General features: G+C 36.4%; 1 protein-coding gene across 1 annotated transcript in view; it reads right to left on the bottom strand.

Annotated features, from left to right (window-relative positions):
• Positions 1–14,766, bottom strand: part of PPT1 (palmitoyl-protein thioesterase 1) — a 129,984-nt gene that overhangs the window by 111,575 nt on the left and 3,643 nt on the right. The window lies entirely within an intron of this gene.

Here is a 14,766-nt window from a genome sequence, read left to right as displayed (position 1 = left end):
GCTTACAATGTAGATCTTAGCTTGTCATGATCTACTTCATGATATATAGATACTCTTGAAAAGATAAATATTTAAATCACTCTTGATAATGGCCAGAATAGATTATAGATTGACAAAGGTACAGTAGAGATAACAATTAGGAGGCTTCTGTAGTAATACTGATAAAAGAGTGGCTAATAGTATGAGGTGGTAAAAATTGGTTGAGTCTGGATATATATTGAAGTTAGAGTCAACAGGATTTCCTTAGGGATTGGATGTGGTGTATAAGAGAAAGAGAAGAGTGAAAGATGACTTCACAGTTTTGGACCTAAGAAACTGGAAGAATTGATTTGCCATCAACTGAAATGGGAAAGGCTATAGGTGAAATTCGCTTGATGGGAAAGACCGAAAGATCTGTTTTAGACATGTTTGAATTTCAGGGATCTATTCGAAAGGAAGATGGAAAGTGACCAGCTGTATACATGAGTGTAGAGTACAGAAAATGGTCTGGATTTGGACATAAATTTGGTAGTCATCAGCATATAGATACTATTTAAAGCTATGAGACTGGATGAAATCATCAAGTTAGTGAGCAGAGATATAGAAGAGGTCCAAGGGCTGAGCTGTAAGCATTCCAACATTAAGAGGTTGGGAAGAAGAGGAGAAACCAGCAAGGAAGAGTGAGAAGGAATGGCCATTGAGATAGGAGAAGAATCCAGAGAGTGCGGTATTCTGGAGACAAGTGAAGAAATAGTACTAGGAAAGTGAGAGTGTGCCAAATGAGATGAGACTAAGAATTTACCATAGGATTTTAAAATGTGAAGGTTATTAGTGACCTTGTCCGGGGGCAGTTTTCATCAAGTGGTATGAGAAAAATGCCTAATTGAAATGGGATTAAGGGGAAATGGGAGAAGAGGAATTGGTGACAGTGAGTGTAGATGTTTTTAAAAAATCTAAGGAGTTTTTGCTGCAATAGGGGGTAAAGGAATGGGGTCGAAGCTGACTGATGTATCAAGAGAAGGTTTTAACCAAGAAGGTTTTAACTAAAAGAAAGTTAAAGATTACTGAGTGAACGTTTGGTACCTTTTAAGTATTCCTTTTGTCACTGTCCAGTATAGACCATTTGGTGTGCAAAGTGGTAATTTGAGGAAGTTTTGTAATTAATTTCCTTACTATTGTGGTTTTCTTTTTTCTTGATAAATTTCTTATTTTTTCAAAATAATATATTCACTTTGTCACAAGCAGTACAAAGGACTAATACTGGGGGAGGAAAAAGTTATTTTCTAACCTTTCTCCTCTTCTGTCCTGTTCCCCAGAGGGAAGCTTTTAAAAATAAAAAACAATTCTTAATAGGGTTTCCCCCTCCTGTAGTGGCTTGTAGTTATGTACCCCCAGAAAACCATGTTCTTAATCTTAGTCCATTTACCTTTGATGAAGTTACTTAAGGTGTAGTCCTACTGAATCAGAATCTTAATCCTATTCCTGGAGGCCTTTTAGTGAAGGCCACAGAGAGAGAGAAGTCATGGGGAGCAGCCAGAAATTGCAAGTCAACGGAACCTGGAGGAGAAAGGTGAAGTTATTGCTATGTGCATTGCCACGCCAAAGAAAAGCCAGGAGCTCCAAAGATTGCTCCCCAGTCAGAAGATACTGATCCGGGGAAGAAGAAAGCCTTCTAGCCTCTGAAACTGTGAGTCAATAAGTTCCTGTTGTTAAGTCATCCCATTATATTGTATTTGTTTTAGCAACTAGAAAACTAACCACCACTCCTCTAGTGTTTGCCTTCATATTTCTAAATAATACACTATACGACTATTTTCTTGATTTATCTGTCTTCAACTTGCAGCTATGGTAGAGATTCAGTTTAAACATACATCATTCTCTCCTCTCAATACAGTCACGTCACTATTTTAGATCCACTCTTCTTCCCTTAGTAATTCAAATTGTTACTGCATATTCCTTTTATGTCTGCTTAACAAAAGAAACATCTGTCGATTCCTCAATTTGTAAGATGCAGATGTCAGTGACCTTACCTTTCCCTTTGACATTGCTCCTCACTCTTACTTCCCCACTTCTATCATCTGCCTTTTTGCTTCTATATAGTCAAGATGGAAAACATTTACCTTTAGTCTTCTGTGCTGTCAATTGGTTGATTCCAAAGTTCAAATCAGTAAGAACTATTTCTATTATTTTGACTATGTAAAGCCAAAGAATGTGTTATGTGTTATACTCCCTTTCTTGTTAGTTTTTTGTTTCCTTGTATTTTTTCATTAAATTATTGGAAAAGCTATTACAAAAAAAAGATGAGCAAATGAACCCATTTTTTGACCTTATTGACACAAAATACCCAAAGTAGATTTTTGACAGAGTTTCTTGGCCTATCCATGGATGGAAAAATTCAAAAGGCAAGGTGGAAATAAATGGAAGATTTGGTTTACATAGTAAAAATAATATAAATTCAATATCTGATAAATTATGGGACATCTCAACTTGTGCTTTAAAACTGTATTGCTGTTAAAATATATATATAAACTGCCTGAAAATGTAGAGCTGTGTTCCAGTAGCCATGTTTCTTAAAGCAGATTGTATAATGATATAGCTTTCACAATGTGACTGTGTGACTGTACAAACCTTGTGTCTGATGCTCCTTTTATCTACCTTATCAACAGATGAGTGATACACATGGAATAAAGATGAGTAAATAGGGGGAACAAATGTTAAAATAAATTTAGAGTGAAATGCTGGTGAATGGTGAGGGGGAGGGGTGGGGGTATGGTATATATGAATTTTTTTCTGTTTTCTTTTTAATTTCTTTTTCTGAATAGATGTAAATGTTCCAGGAAATGATCATGATGATGAATATGCAACTATGTGATGATATTGTGAATTACTGATTATATATGTAGAATGGAATGATCAAAAGTTTAAAAAAAAAAATATATATATATATATATATACACATGGGTAGTCTACAGGCAGCCCTTTGGAGTGACACAGATTTTATGAAATGTTTCAATGTTTGTTATTCTATGTATTAATGTTTTTGAATGGAATGTATATTTGTGAAATTATTCTGTATATGAGTTAAAATATTTAAAAATCTATTCTACTGAGTCCCTGTAAATCTGTCCTTGAATATTTCTTAATAATCTTAGATAAGTTCACATTTTGGTGAACTTGATTTTGCTGCTAGTATCTTGAATATATTAGCTACAAATCTATTAACTTGAGTGAACTAGGAAAGTCAAATTCACATGTCTTGCAAGGGCAGGCCTTCTAGCCCAAAGAAATGAATAGATACTGAATAAATTTAATTTGGCCAAGCTGCCATATGATGAAATTTTTTTTTTCTGGGTCTAATTTGGCATATATTTCTTTTATGCCCTGGCCATGTAAAATAGATTAAACATTTGAATTAGAGGAAAGATGCTCTAGATTCTGTAATAACCATAGGATATTTCCATCAGAAAGAAATTCAACCCACAAATGGACACCAGAGCCTGACTAACATATCTTTTCTATACCTCTTCCTTCTTAATAATAAAGAGAATCTAATCATGCATCAAACTGACATACATGTAAAAACAGAGAATGCAGCCACTGATATTAAGAGACAATTTATCAACAATCAAATTTTTTAAATTTGTGTAAATTCAATCTCCTTTACTCTCTCAATGTAAATAAGACTCATTGGGAACAAAAAGGACAAATATAATTGGACTCTCTTCTTCATTCTCCCCAAAGAATGAAGTCACCTAATATTTGCTTTCCCTTCACAACTTCTCAATTCTTTCCTGAAATGGCAATAGTGAGGTCAGCTGTTTCCCAGCAACAGAGGGAACGTTTTAGTTCAAGGCTTTTGACCAATAATAGTAGACAAGCCTTTGTGTCCTACAGATAACAGAATTGTGATACTTGGCTATCAGGGAGAAAGTATGCTTATTTGATAGTGACTTAAGTAAATATAAGGCATAAACACAGGCAATCTAAGACTCAACCTTTTACATTTAAAAATGGAGTTTGAGAAAGCTTACTAAACTCATGGCTGTCCTTTCAGTCTTCTATGCTGTTTCTTCCTTTACTCAACCACCAAGTGTTGGAAAAATCTTGGTTTGGTATTATGCCTTCTTTTGTTAAATATCTGCACTCTCTCCAGATGATCTTGTTCAGTCTCATGGCTTTGTATACAGTCTATATGGTTAAAAATGCCAAATGTATATACATATGATGAAATTTGAATATAAAAGGTTCTAAGGCTTTGGACTGCATAGTAATTTAACATATGATTTGGTGTGGCCATACGTGGCATGTGTCAATGTCTACTGGTCAGAGACCACCAAGAATACCTGTAGTCAAGCCAAGTTGGGTTTACTGTGCTTACTGCAATGAAGGAGACATAATGCAGTTGGGTTTACTAGCTCACTGCAGTAAGGGAGAGTAAATCATGGGAGATCATGTAGCATCTAAATAAGAGAGTATCAGAAAGGACTTACAGAATTTGGGCTTGTGTTTGATTATTTGTGAGGAGGGTTTAAAGAAGCAGGACTTTGCACTGAATTGGATGCTTTCAGGATGCAGGGGTAATTCTATAACTAGGTATCTTAATTATTTTTATCCAGAGGCAGGAGGATCCAAGCAGTGCTAAGGCTGTAATTATTAAAGAAGCAGTAGTCACACATTTTATCTGGGAAAGAGGGATATTTGGTTATTTTGTGGTTTAGACCATGTTCTTCTTTTTGTCCACTCAGACATGATTGTGGAGTAGTCTTTTTGTCTGCCTCTATCACAGCACAGAGTGATTTTACCTGAAGTTGGTGTTTTGTAAAATTTTTTATGTTCCGTAGGAGAATACCATGGCTGAGCTGTGACACCAGACCAGCTCCTAGCAATCTCAAGGGCCAACTGTATACTAGTCTCATTTCAAATGTTCAATACATATGAGGCTGCAAGATACCATATTGGACAATGCAACTATAAGACCTTAAAAATTAATTGCTTAGCTGAAGAATAACTGTGAGAAAATTAATGCTTATTATGATAAACTCCCAAATTGTGAAGGAAGGTAAGATGTATCTAATAAAGGGGTGGGCTTCACAGAAAATCACTGAGACATCTGTTTATAATGATAGCCAGCAGTTATTTAGCTTTCTATGTGCCAGGCACTGTACCATGAGCTTCATGAGGGTTATCCCATTTACTTTAATCCTCAGAACAACCTGATAAGGTAATAATGATGACTAATACTTACGTAATATTATTTTAAATATTTTGATTATATCAACCCATTTGACCTCATGGAATCCCATGATGTACTTTCTATTATAAACTCATTTTGAAGATGAAGAAACTGGGACACAAAGAAGTTTAGAGATCCCAAAGTCACACATCCCATAAATGCAGAGTCAGAACCTGTGCACAGGTATTTTAAACATTTACATCATTTATTATTTTTCTTCTCTTAGAAAAAGAGAAGGATCATATTGAATATTTCAAAATCATTGAGTAAATGAATCAAAGATCTTTTTATACTGTTGAATGCTACTTGCCATAAAAGATGTTGGATTATATAGTACTTCTGAAACTTTGTCTCCATGAATAAGATAAAGCAATACTAACAAGAACCATTAAGTTCTTTATAACTCTGAAAAAAGTTTTTGGAATAAACAAACCAATGAGAGGTGTTTTAGTTTGCTAAGTCTGCCAGAATGCAATACACCAGAGATGGACTGGCTTTTATAAAGGGGACATCTTTAGTTATTAATTTACAGTTCCTCAGAGGGAAGGCAGCTAGCTTTCATCTGGGTTTCTCTGTTACTTGGAAGGCACATGGTGACATCTGCTGGCCCTGTCTCCCGGCTTCTGGGTTTAAATGGCTGGTTTCCCAGGGCATTTCCTCTCTGCATCTCCAAACGTCTGTCTATGTTGGCTCTGAGTGCGGAGCTGAGATGTGTTGAGCTGCTGTGTGCTGAGCTCTCCTCTGGCTCCTCCTTTTAAGCTCCAGCTAATTAAATTAAACATCACTCATTGTAGAAGGTATGCTCCTTAACCACAACACATGTAATCAGCCATAGATGAAATTCACATGCTGTTGATTTAAGCCCACAACAATAGAACAACTGGGCACCATCACCTGGCCAAGTTGACACATGAACCTAACTACTACAAGAGATAAGCTCTCTTTTGTGGTGTAATAGCCTTGGGGGAGTTGCTGAGCCTGCTCTAATGTGCAGAAAAGTGGAACGGAGGTATCACAAAAATGATGCATCCTAGGCTTTTCAACTTTCTCTGGACAGGGAACTAGTACTATTAAGCCATGTTTCAAGAGGGTCCTTAATTTCATGTCTGAGCCCAGTCATGTCCATTTTAAGGAGAACCCTGAATTATAGGGTGATAATGGGAATAATTATTTGGTACCATATTTATTTTTTTTGAAAAATGTTTTAAAACCTCATTTTGGAATAATTTTAGACTTTCAGAAGATTTGCAAGAATAGTACTTCAATATTCCCTACACTCTGTAATTTTTTACCCCCCATCCCTGCATAAGTATGCGTGTATGACTTTTTTCTGAACCACACAAGAATAAGGTGCAGACATGGTGCTCCATTACCCCTTCAGACTTCAGTATATATTTTCTAAAAATAACTGCTCTCCTACAAAGCCACTGTGTAACATCAGAATCAGAAAATTGATGCTGTTACAATTCTACTATCTAACCATCTATTGCATAGACTTTATACAAAATTTGTTTATTGTTTTAAAAATGTCCTTTATAGGTCCAGCACTCATTTCTATTGTCATATCCCTTTAGTCTCCTTTAATTTGGAACTATTTAGTCTTTGTCTTTCATGACCTTGACATTTTGAGAGCATAGATTAGTCATTTTACAGAATGGTCCCAGTTAGGTTTGCCTAATATCTCCTCATGTTTAGATTTAGATTATGTATTCTTGGCAGGAATATCACAGAAGTGATGCTGTGTCCACGGAAATGCTGCTTTGTTCTCAGTTCATCAATCAGAAGGTATATGAGGCAAATCTGTAGCAATCCTGGTGTTGAAAGATGGTGTCTGCTAGGTTTCTCCACTATTCATTAATAAGCAATTAATACTTTGTGGGGAAGGATTCTTTGAGACTATATAAATATCTTATTCTTCATCAAACTTGCATTCAGTAGTTTTAGTATCCATTGATGATTTTTGTGTGAATTAATTATTATAATGGCCGCTTGATGGTGATTTTCTAATTCCATTACTTTTCTACATTTATTGTAGAAATTCTACTGTAAAGTGGAGCTGTCCCTTATTTCTTCTATATTTATTTGTATTCACTATATTAGTATGGATATAAGGATTCCTAATTTAGTCTGAGTTATAATTCATTATTATCATAATTTGTTTTGATGTTCAAATTGTCCCAAATTTGGCCAGAGGAAACTCTTTAAACTGGCTCCTTTACCCTTTTGTCATCTTCTCGTTTTTATTAGTTCCCTATGGCTGCTGTAACAAATTACAACAAATGTGGTGGCTTAAAACTGAAATTTATTATCTCACAGTCTGGTGACAAGAAGTGTGAATCAATATCACTAGGTCAAAATCAAGGTATTAGCTGAGCAACACTCTTTCTTGAGGCTCTAAGAAAGAATCTGTTCCTTGCTTCTTCCAAATTCTGGTAGTTGCTGGCATTCTTTGGCTTGTGGCCTTATCACTCTAATGTCTGCCTCCATGGTCACATTGCCTTCTCCTCTTCAATGCAGTCTCCCTTTGCCTCTCTCTTATAAGTTCACTTGTGATTGCATGAAGGGCCTACCCAGGTAACACAGGATAATTTCCCTACCTCAAAATCCTCAACTTAACCGTATCTGCAAAGACCCTTTTTCCATATAAGGCAACATTTACAGGTTCCATTTGGGGGCCATTACACCATCATTCTTTGAATACTTCCTTTCTTTCTGAACCTTAAGATTTGTCATTGCCCCAGTCCTGGAATCAGTCAACTTCTTCAAGAACCTTTTGTTCTTTTTTAGTGAATAATAATATTTGGAAGTCAGATGTATGTCCTGGGTGTGCTGATTGATATTGGGGTGTCATTCTTCCAGGTCCTTTCAATAGTGAGAAGTAGGACCTGTATGTATGGTTAGACATATACACAAGCATGCATATTATGCACATTCTGGAGTGTTGTACCCGAGTCGGTTCATATGAGCTTGCAAAAGTTGATTACTAAATATTCAAGAATTCTGTGAGAGATGGTTAGATGGATGGTAGCTCAAAATCAGCCATGGTGAGAGTATTTACACCATGGAAATCAGCAAATGCTACAGATCAGTATTTTTTAAAATCAGAATGCCATTTTTATCAGTATACCATTGCATATGTACATATTACACAGATACATCTCCTGTTCTCTTTTGTTCTCTCTCATATATATATATAATGTACATATACAATATTATATATTTTATAGTTTATATAATATATAGATTATAATATATAATTTATATAAAAATGTTTATTATATAATATATATAATACTCATATACTCACATACCATGGGCTCACACCTCTACCATCACAGGGTTTGTTTTAATCTTTCCTCTTTCTATATTGGTAACTGTCTTCTCCAACAGGTGAGATACCTGGCTTCCATCATTATTCTCAATGTATGTACCTATTTCCTCAATCTCCTGACTAAATTGGCCATCTGTTTGGCCCCAGTCCCACTGACCCTAACCAAGAGAACTGTATCCTTGGTCCTGATTCCATTAGCCTTGACCATAAGGGTTATTTTTTTGGCTCTGCACCCTCCAGAGCTACTACCTCAGCCCCAGCTGTGCCAGTCTAGACCACAAGAGTTGACTAGGCCCCTTGTCCAGGCCTCACCCACTATAAACACACTAGCCAAATCCTGGCACTAGCTTTGCACATTTCCCCTTTGTCCATAAATAAGGGAAATAAGGGAAAATTCCACTTTACAGTAGAATTCCAACTAATAACCATTTAAATGCCTATTCCTCTATTATTTTTAAATGCATGGTGTTGAGTGAGTGTTTCACCTCATAAGTGGGTTAAAGATAGAGTTGCCAGATAAAAAAAACAGGATGCCCACTTAAATTTGTATCTGAGACATACTTATGCTAAGAAATCATTTGTTGTTTATCTGAAATGCACATTTAACTAATGTCCTATAATATTATTTGCTAAATCTGGCAACCCTAGTTAGAGAGCGTTACCAAAAGCTTCTTTTAATCCCTCAATTAATCCTTGGGTTATCTGAAGCACTGTCTATAACTTCAGACTTCCCTGCACACACTGAGTAGCCAGCTTTTCCTGTACTAAGACCTTTCCACCTCTACCCTTTGCTTGAAAGACACAATGTATACCCCTTCCCAGTACTACTTTCCTGTATAACAACTTTTTCCACCTTTGGGCGGCATATTATGGTTTTGCTCCTCCAAAACAACTATCAGAGTTACAGACAGCAACACACAGTTTAGTATGTAAGTAGAGAGTTTGGTTTACTAATGAGTTCCCATATTTTCATCTTAGAATACTCATAAAGGAGAAAAGGCAGTTTCATCAGTCCTCTAGGAAGCTTTATTAGTTAGATGCTACTAGTCTTTATACCCAAAGCATTACTTGCATTCCTCTACCATTAATCTTATCTTCTTATATTGAAAACTATCTTTTTAATATGTTTTGCTGTGGAATTTTCTCCAGGATAAAGTGTTTCAAGTTAAAGAGAGAGAGAGAGAAGAGCTAGAGTAAAAAGAGAGAGTTAAGCTACCATATACAAAGACATAATATGCATAAACCATGTACAATTTTTGCTAATATATGAATAGAATATCTACAAAAATATGAAGTAAACTGTTTTCAATGGTTGCTTCTAAGGAGGGTAACTGTGGGACCCCTCTCAAAATGGGGAGGGGGAGATTTGTTTTTACTATGTATTCTTTTGTATACCTTTTTTATTAAAACAAAGTGCATTTTTACTTATTCAGAAATATTTAATCTTTTTAATAGAAAAACTATTTGCTTATTTGTGTATCTCCCTCACTACACAGTAAGATGCTTGAGGTCAGGAACCATGTCTGTCAATTTGTATTCCAAGAGCCCAGCACTGTGTCAGAGAGCACTGGGCTTTTGAAAGAGAGGATTCTTTCAATATATATATCAACATTTTCTCCCACTGATGCATTTCCAGTGCTATTATCAATATTACTTAAATTAACTTAAAATTCATGAAATTATTTCATGTTGACTGTAATAAATAAATGAACAATAGCAATAACAATGTCAAACTCAATTATTTCTTAGTTTAAATAAAATTATTAAAATAATAATAAAACCTAGGAAAGTACTGGAATTTTAAAAACCAGCTCTCTTGAGGTATAATTTGCATACAATAAAATACCCATTTAAGTGTATAATTCGGTGAAATCTGACAAATGTATACACCCTTGTAGCCATGTCCACAATCAAGATATAGAACATTTCTGTCACCCCAAAAGGCTCCTTGTGCCCCTTCCCAATCAGTTTCTACCTCTTACCCATGGCTGCTGGCAACCACTTAAAAATCACATATCTCATCTATTAATGGATTTTAAATATGTTTAACTACCAATATTGAATTTATTAACAGAATATCTGCAATTTATCATTAAATAAAAAAGCAGAGGACTGCCTACAAAAATGCATAGCTTGGCCATATTCTTGTTCTAATCTATTTTTCTGATTCTCTTATTATAAAAAAGTATTAGAGAATAAGCAAGAAGGAAAGGTTAAAGCCTGCCTTATTTTCAACAATAAAAGCAGCTGCCATTTACTGAACATCTGTTACATGCCAGGCACCACTCTAGCAGTTTACAGGCACCCATTTTCTCATTTGATTCTCACAACAACCCTAAAAGATGGGTGTTCATTATCATCTCCATTTTATATGTGACTCAGAAATATCCCTACCACTGGCCTCAAAGTCTGATACATTTGTGCTCACCATAGGTGTCCAATAGGTGAGCACAAATGCATCAAACATTTAGCAGTATACCAAAACTCCGTGCTCTGTGCAAACCACCACAGACTTAAGTAGGAGTCAGTTCTGTTTTTCAATCAATTCCCCTTCTCAATTCTCACAAATAATTGTAACTACCACACTCACTCTCCTGCTTGAGGGTTGCTTACTTTGTCAATGTCTTTGTTATCCTCTCTGTGACCACTGCATTTTTCATCTGTGGACCACTAAGGTCAGCTCTCACAGGTCTGCTCTAGAGCTGTCTTCTCTCCAGTGACTTAGAGTAGCTCACAAAGATCCTCGAACATTTCTGGAGTTTGGAGTCTGTTATCTGAGAAACAAAAGCCCTCTAGGGGGCAGTATGAACTAATTTCTTGGGCTAACCTAGCAAAATACTTGTGCCCCAATTAAAATTCTGTTAGCACATAAAGGGTGAGCCCTAAGGCTCAGAAAAGTTAAAACAAACAAAAAACTTAGACAAGATCACCAGCTAGTCGGATAGAATTCATTATCAGTATGACTCTAGAACAGCAACTGCTCTTCACTGGTTTGGACTATCTTATTGACTATTCATTAGGCCAAAGGAAAGGGACAGATGAACAGTAATTAAATAAACATATTTTTTACTGAACAACTACTCTGTACCAGGTGCTAATCTGAAAAGTGAACAAAATAGAAAGGACAGTACTTGGAAGAAGCAGTAGTCTTTGGGAGAGCCAGGTCTAAGTTAAAGCAGAGAAGAAATTGAGAATGTAGGGGATGTTGCTGATGATAGACCATGAGTTATGTGTAATTTAAACCCATTCAATCCCTCATGCATTCAGTAAATATTTATGCTTACGATGGCCTGGCACTGTTCTAGGCAATGAAGTGGAAGGGAACAAACAGAAATGAATTATCTGCAACCTTACAGTCAAGAGGGGGAGATTAAACAATAAATAAATACTTAAGTGTATAATTACAAATTGTCATTAAGTACTATGAAGGAAAATAAAAAAACAATATGCTATAAAAGAGAAAAGCAAGGGACCTACTTTAAGAGAAGAACGCTGAAGATTGAGAAGGAATTGGACAGGTGAAAAATGCAGAGAACATTCCAGACAGAGGGAGCAGCATATACAAAGGCCCTAAGGTTGGGAAAAAGTTTTAAGGTTTGAGGAACTGAAGGAAGGCCAACGTACCTAGGGCCCCTCCACCATGACTGTATGATACTATCCTTAATTCCATTTAGTACAACTGGGAGTAAGTTCCGGGAAGAGGCAATAAATTAAGCAAATATGCAAAGGTGGGAAACTGTGCATATTAGGGGGTGGGCTGGCAACATGTTTGGGGAGTTATTAAGAGCTCTGGGTGCTTTTAGGAATAAAAGGCAATAAGGATAGGTGGTTGAACTCAAAAACCAGGCTGAAGATTTTTATTGTTTGAAGCAAGAAGGGGTCTAAAATTTTTAAGCAATGGTGCTAAATGTAGGAAGATGAATCTTAAGGAATGAGATGAGCCCAGCATCTGGGATACTTACTGGGAAGCTCTTGCAGTAGCTCAAGCAAGAGATAAGAAGGAATTGTCTAAGGGAAGAAATCATCTCTCCCTTAAATCCAAGAAATATAAAATCCTCAAAAGCAAGAGCAAGGAAGAGTTCTCCAGGGGAATCTGGAGAGGAAAGAGTGCAGCAGCTTCTGTGAGATTTCTTCCTGAGTTTTCACCTTCCTGAGGGGTTTTTGACCTTTGGACCAGCCGCCTTTCATCAAAACACAGCAACAAAGTCTCCTAGAAAGGAACTAAGTACCTGAGGAAGAAACAGAATACTCTTGGGGGTCCCACTGAGGTAACAATTGCAATTCTAAGGAATAACATGGGAGGGACTGGTGACAGTCATGGAGGACAATAATTTAGAATGAGGTTCTAGAGCATATATATATACCTGTACCTCATCTACCAACTCCTTTCATCCTCCAAGCTCTTCTCATACCTTTAGAAGACACTCTGCCACACTATCTATATATTCTTACTCCCCAGACACAAATAAGTAAAAATAGGTAAGAAAAAAGGTGGATGAAAGAAAATTTTCTGAGGACAAATTGATAGGACTTGGAATGTAACCTGATTTGATTTTGAGGATGGAAAAGAGAGAAACAGAAATAATCATGAGGAAGAGAAGCCTGAACGGTGGAATGATAGTGATTCAAGATCTAGCTCCTTTTACATTGATTCTGTCCTCCCTAAGCAACCGTCTGATGCTAATTTTGTTTCCCAAGCCAACTCTTCTATAGGGATGCCATTATATTTCTCAGGGTAGATTAGTAAATTGGGCTCTTGTGACTTAATTACCACCTAGGTGAAATGACAGAATCAAGTTCTTGAATTTGCAAATCAGAAATTATACCCCAATCAGCTCCTTTAATGATTCATGAATATGGGTCTGTTCTCAGATAATTTTGTCACTCACAGGACAAAGTCATGAAAATAGATCATTTTCACAATAAATTCATGAGTCTACAATAAGGAAAGTTAAAATTATCCTCTGAGATTTAACCTCATAGAAGTAATAGTAATAACTTTTACTGAGTGCTTACTGTGTGCCTGGCCCTATCTGGGCACTTTAAATACAAGTCATTAGACCTCACAACATTCCTATAAGTACATGATATTGTTATTCCCATTTTAAGATGAAGAACCTGAGGCTCAAAGAAATTAAATGAACTAAAGGCACACAACCAACAAGCAGTGGAGCTGGGATTCAAACCCAGCGTACTTGACTCCAGAACCCTTTGCTTTCTATCCTTATTGAGAAGAAAGTACTATGAACATGGTGGATACCACAATGGTTTTTTTAATTTGAATAGATGAATCTAAAAATTAAACTGCCCTAAGTCATCAATTGTTAATGTGTTACTGATTGTGCACGGAGAAACACCCAGGTCTAATCCAGGGGAACTGGGAGTATCCTTAGAACTGGAATATGACTAAAGAAAGCTGTAATTAAATTAAATGCATTGTAACCTCTGGGAAAAAAGAAGACAAAACCAAGGGACTTGTTTTATTCATGATGCCCTTTCAGGCCCTAGGACAGTATTCATGATGCCCTTTCAGGCCCTAGGACAGTGTTTGGAATGTAGTAGACTGTTAATGAATTATTTGTTGAACAAATGAATGAATGGCCCTCAAGACTGCCACATTTGTCCTACACTTAACTAGTAATTTTCTTCCCTATCTCACTCTCAGACAACTCTTAGAAAGTTTTCTTTCACTCCTCAAACGTCCAACATTGCTTCTTCCTTCCCTATCTCACTCTCAGCCGAATGACCGCATCTCATGCTTCATGAAGTAAAATGCTTAGGCAGTGACTCCTGATTCTTCCTACTCCAGAATCTCCATACCTCCTTGCATCTTTACCCATATTCTCCAGCTTCCCTCCTGTTAAAATAAAAGTGTCTCTAATTTCTATCCTGGGCCAAACCTCTTACATATGGATTCTATCTCCTGCTTTCTCAATGACTTTTCTCCTGCAGTTTTACTTTCTCTTTTCTGCACCATAATTTTCTCCTATTTTCCTGTATCATCCCCGTACATCTACAACCATAATCTAGAATTTCCTATCTTTAAGAATTCCTTCCTAAATCTTACATCCCTGATTATCACAGCTCCATTTTTATGCTCTTCTTTACCCCATGTTAATTCTTCCTCAACTCACATAATTCTTTAATCCTCTCCAATCAGCTTTCCATACCAGAGGCCCACAGAAACTCCTCCAGTTTGTCCTCATTTTCCTTAAACTCTTGT

The sequence above is a fragment of the Tamandua tetradactyla genome, chromosome 2, assembly GCF_023851605.1.
Source record: "Tamandua tetradactyla isolate mTamTet1 chromosome 2, mTamTet1.pri, whole genome shotgun sequence".
Lineage (NCBI taxonomy): Eukaryota > Metazoa > Chordata > Mammalia > Pilosa > Myrmecophagidae > Tamandua > Tamandua tetradactyla.
Note: the sequence above shows the minus strand (reverse complement) of the source record. Positions and strands in the feature narration are given on the sequence as shown.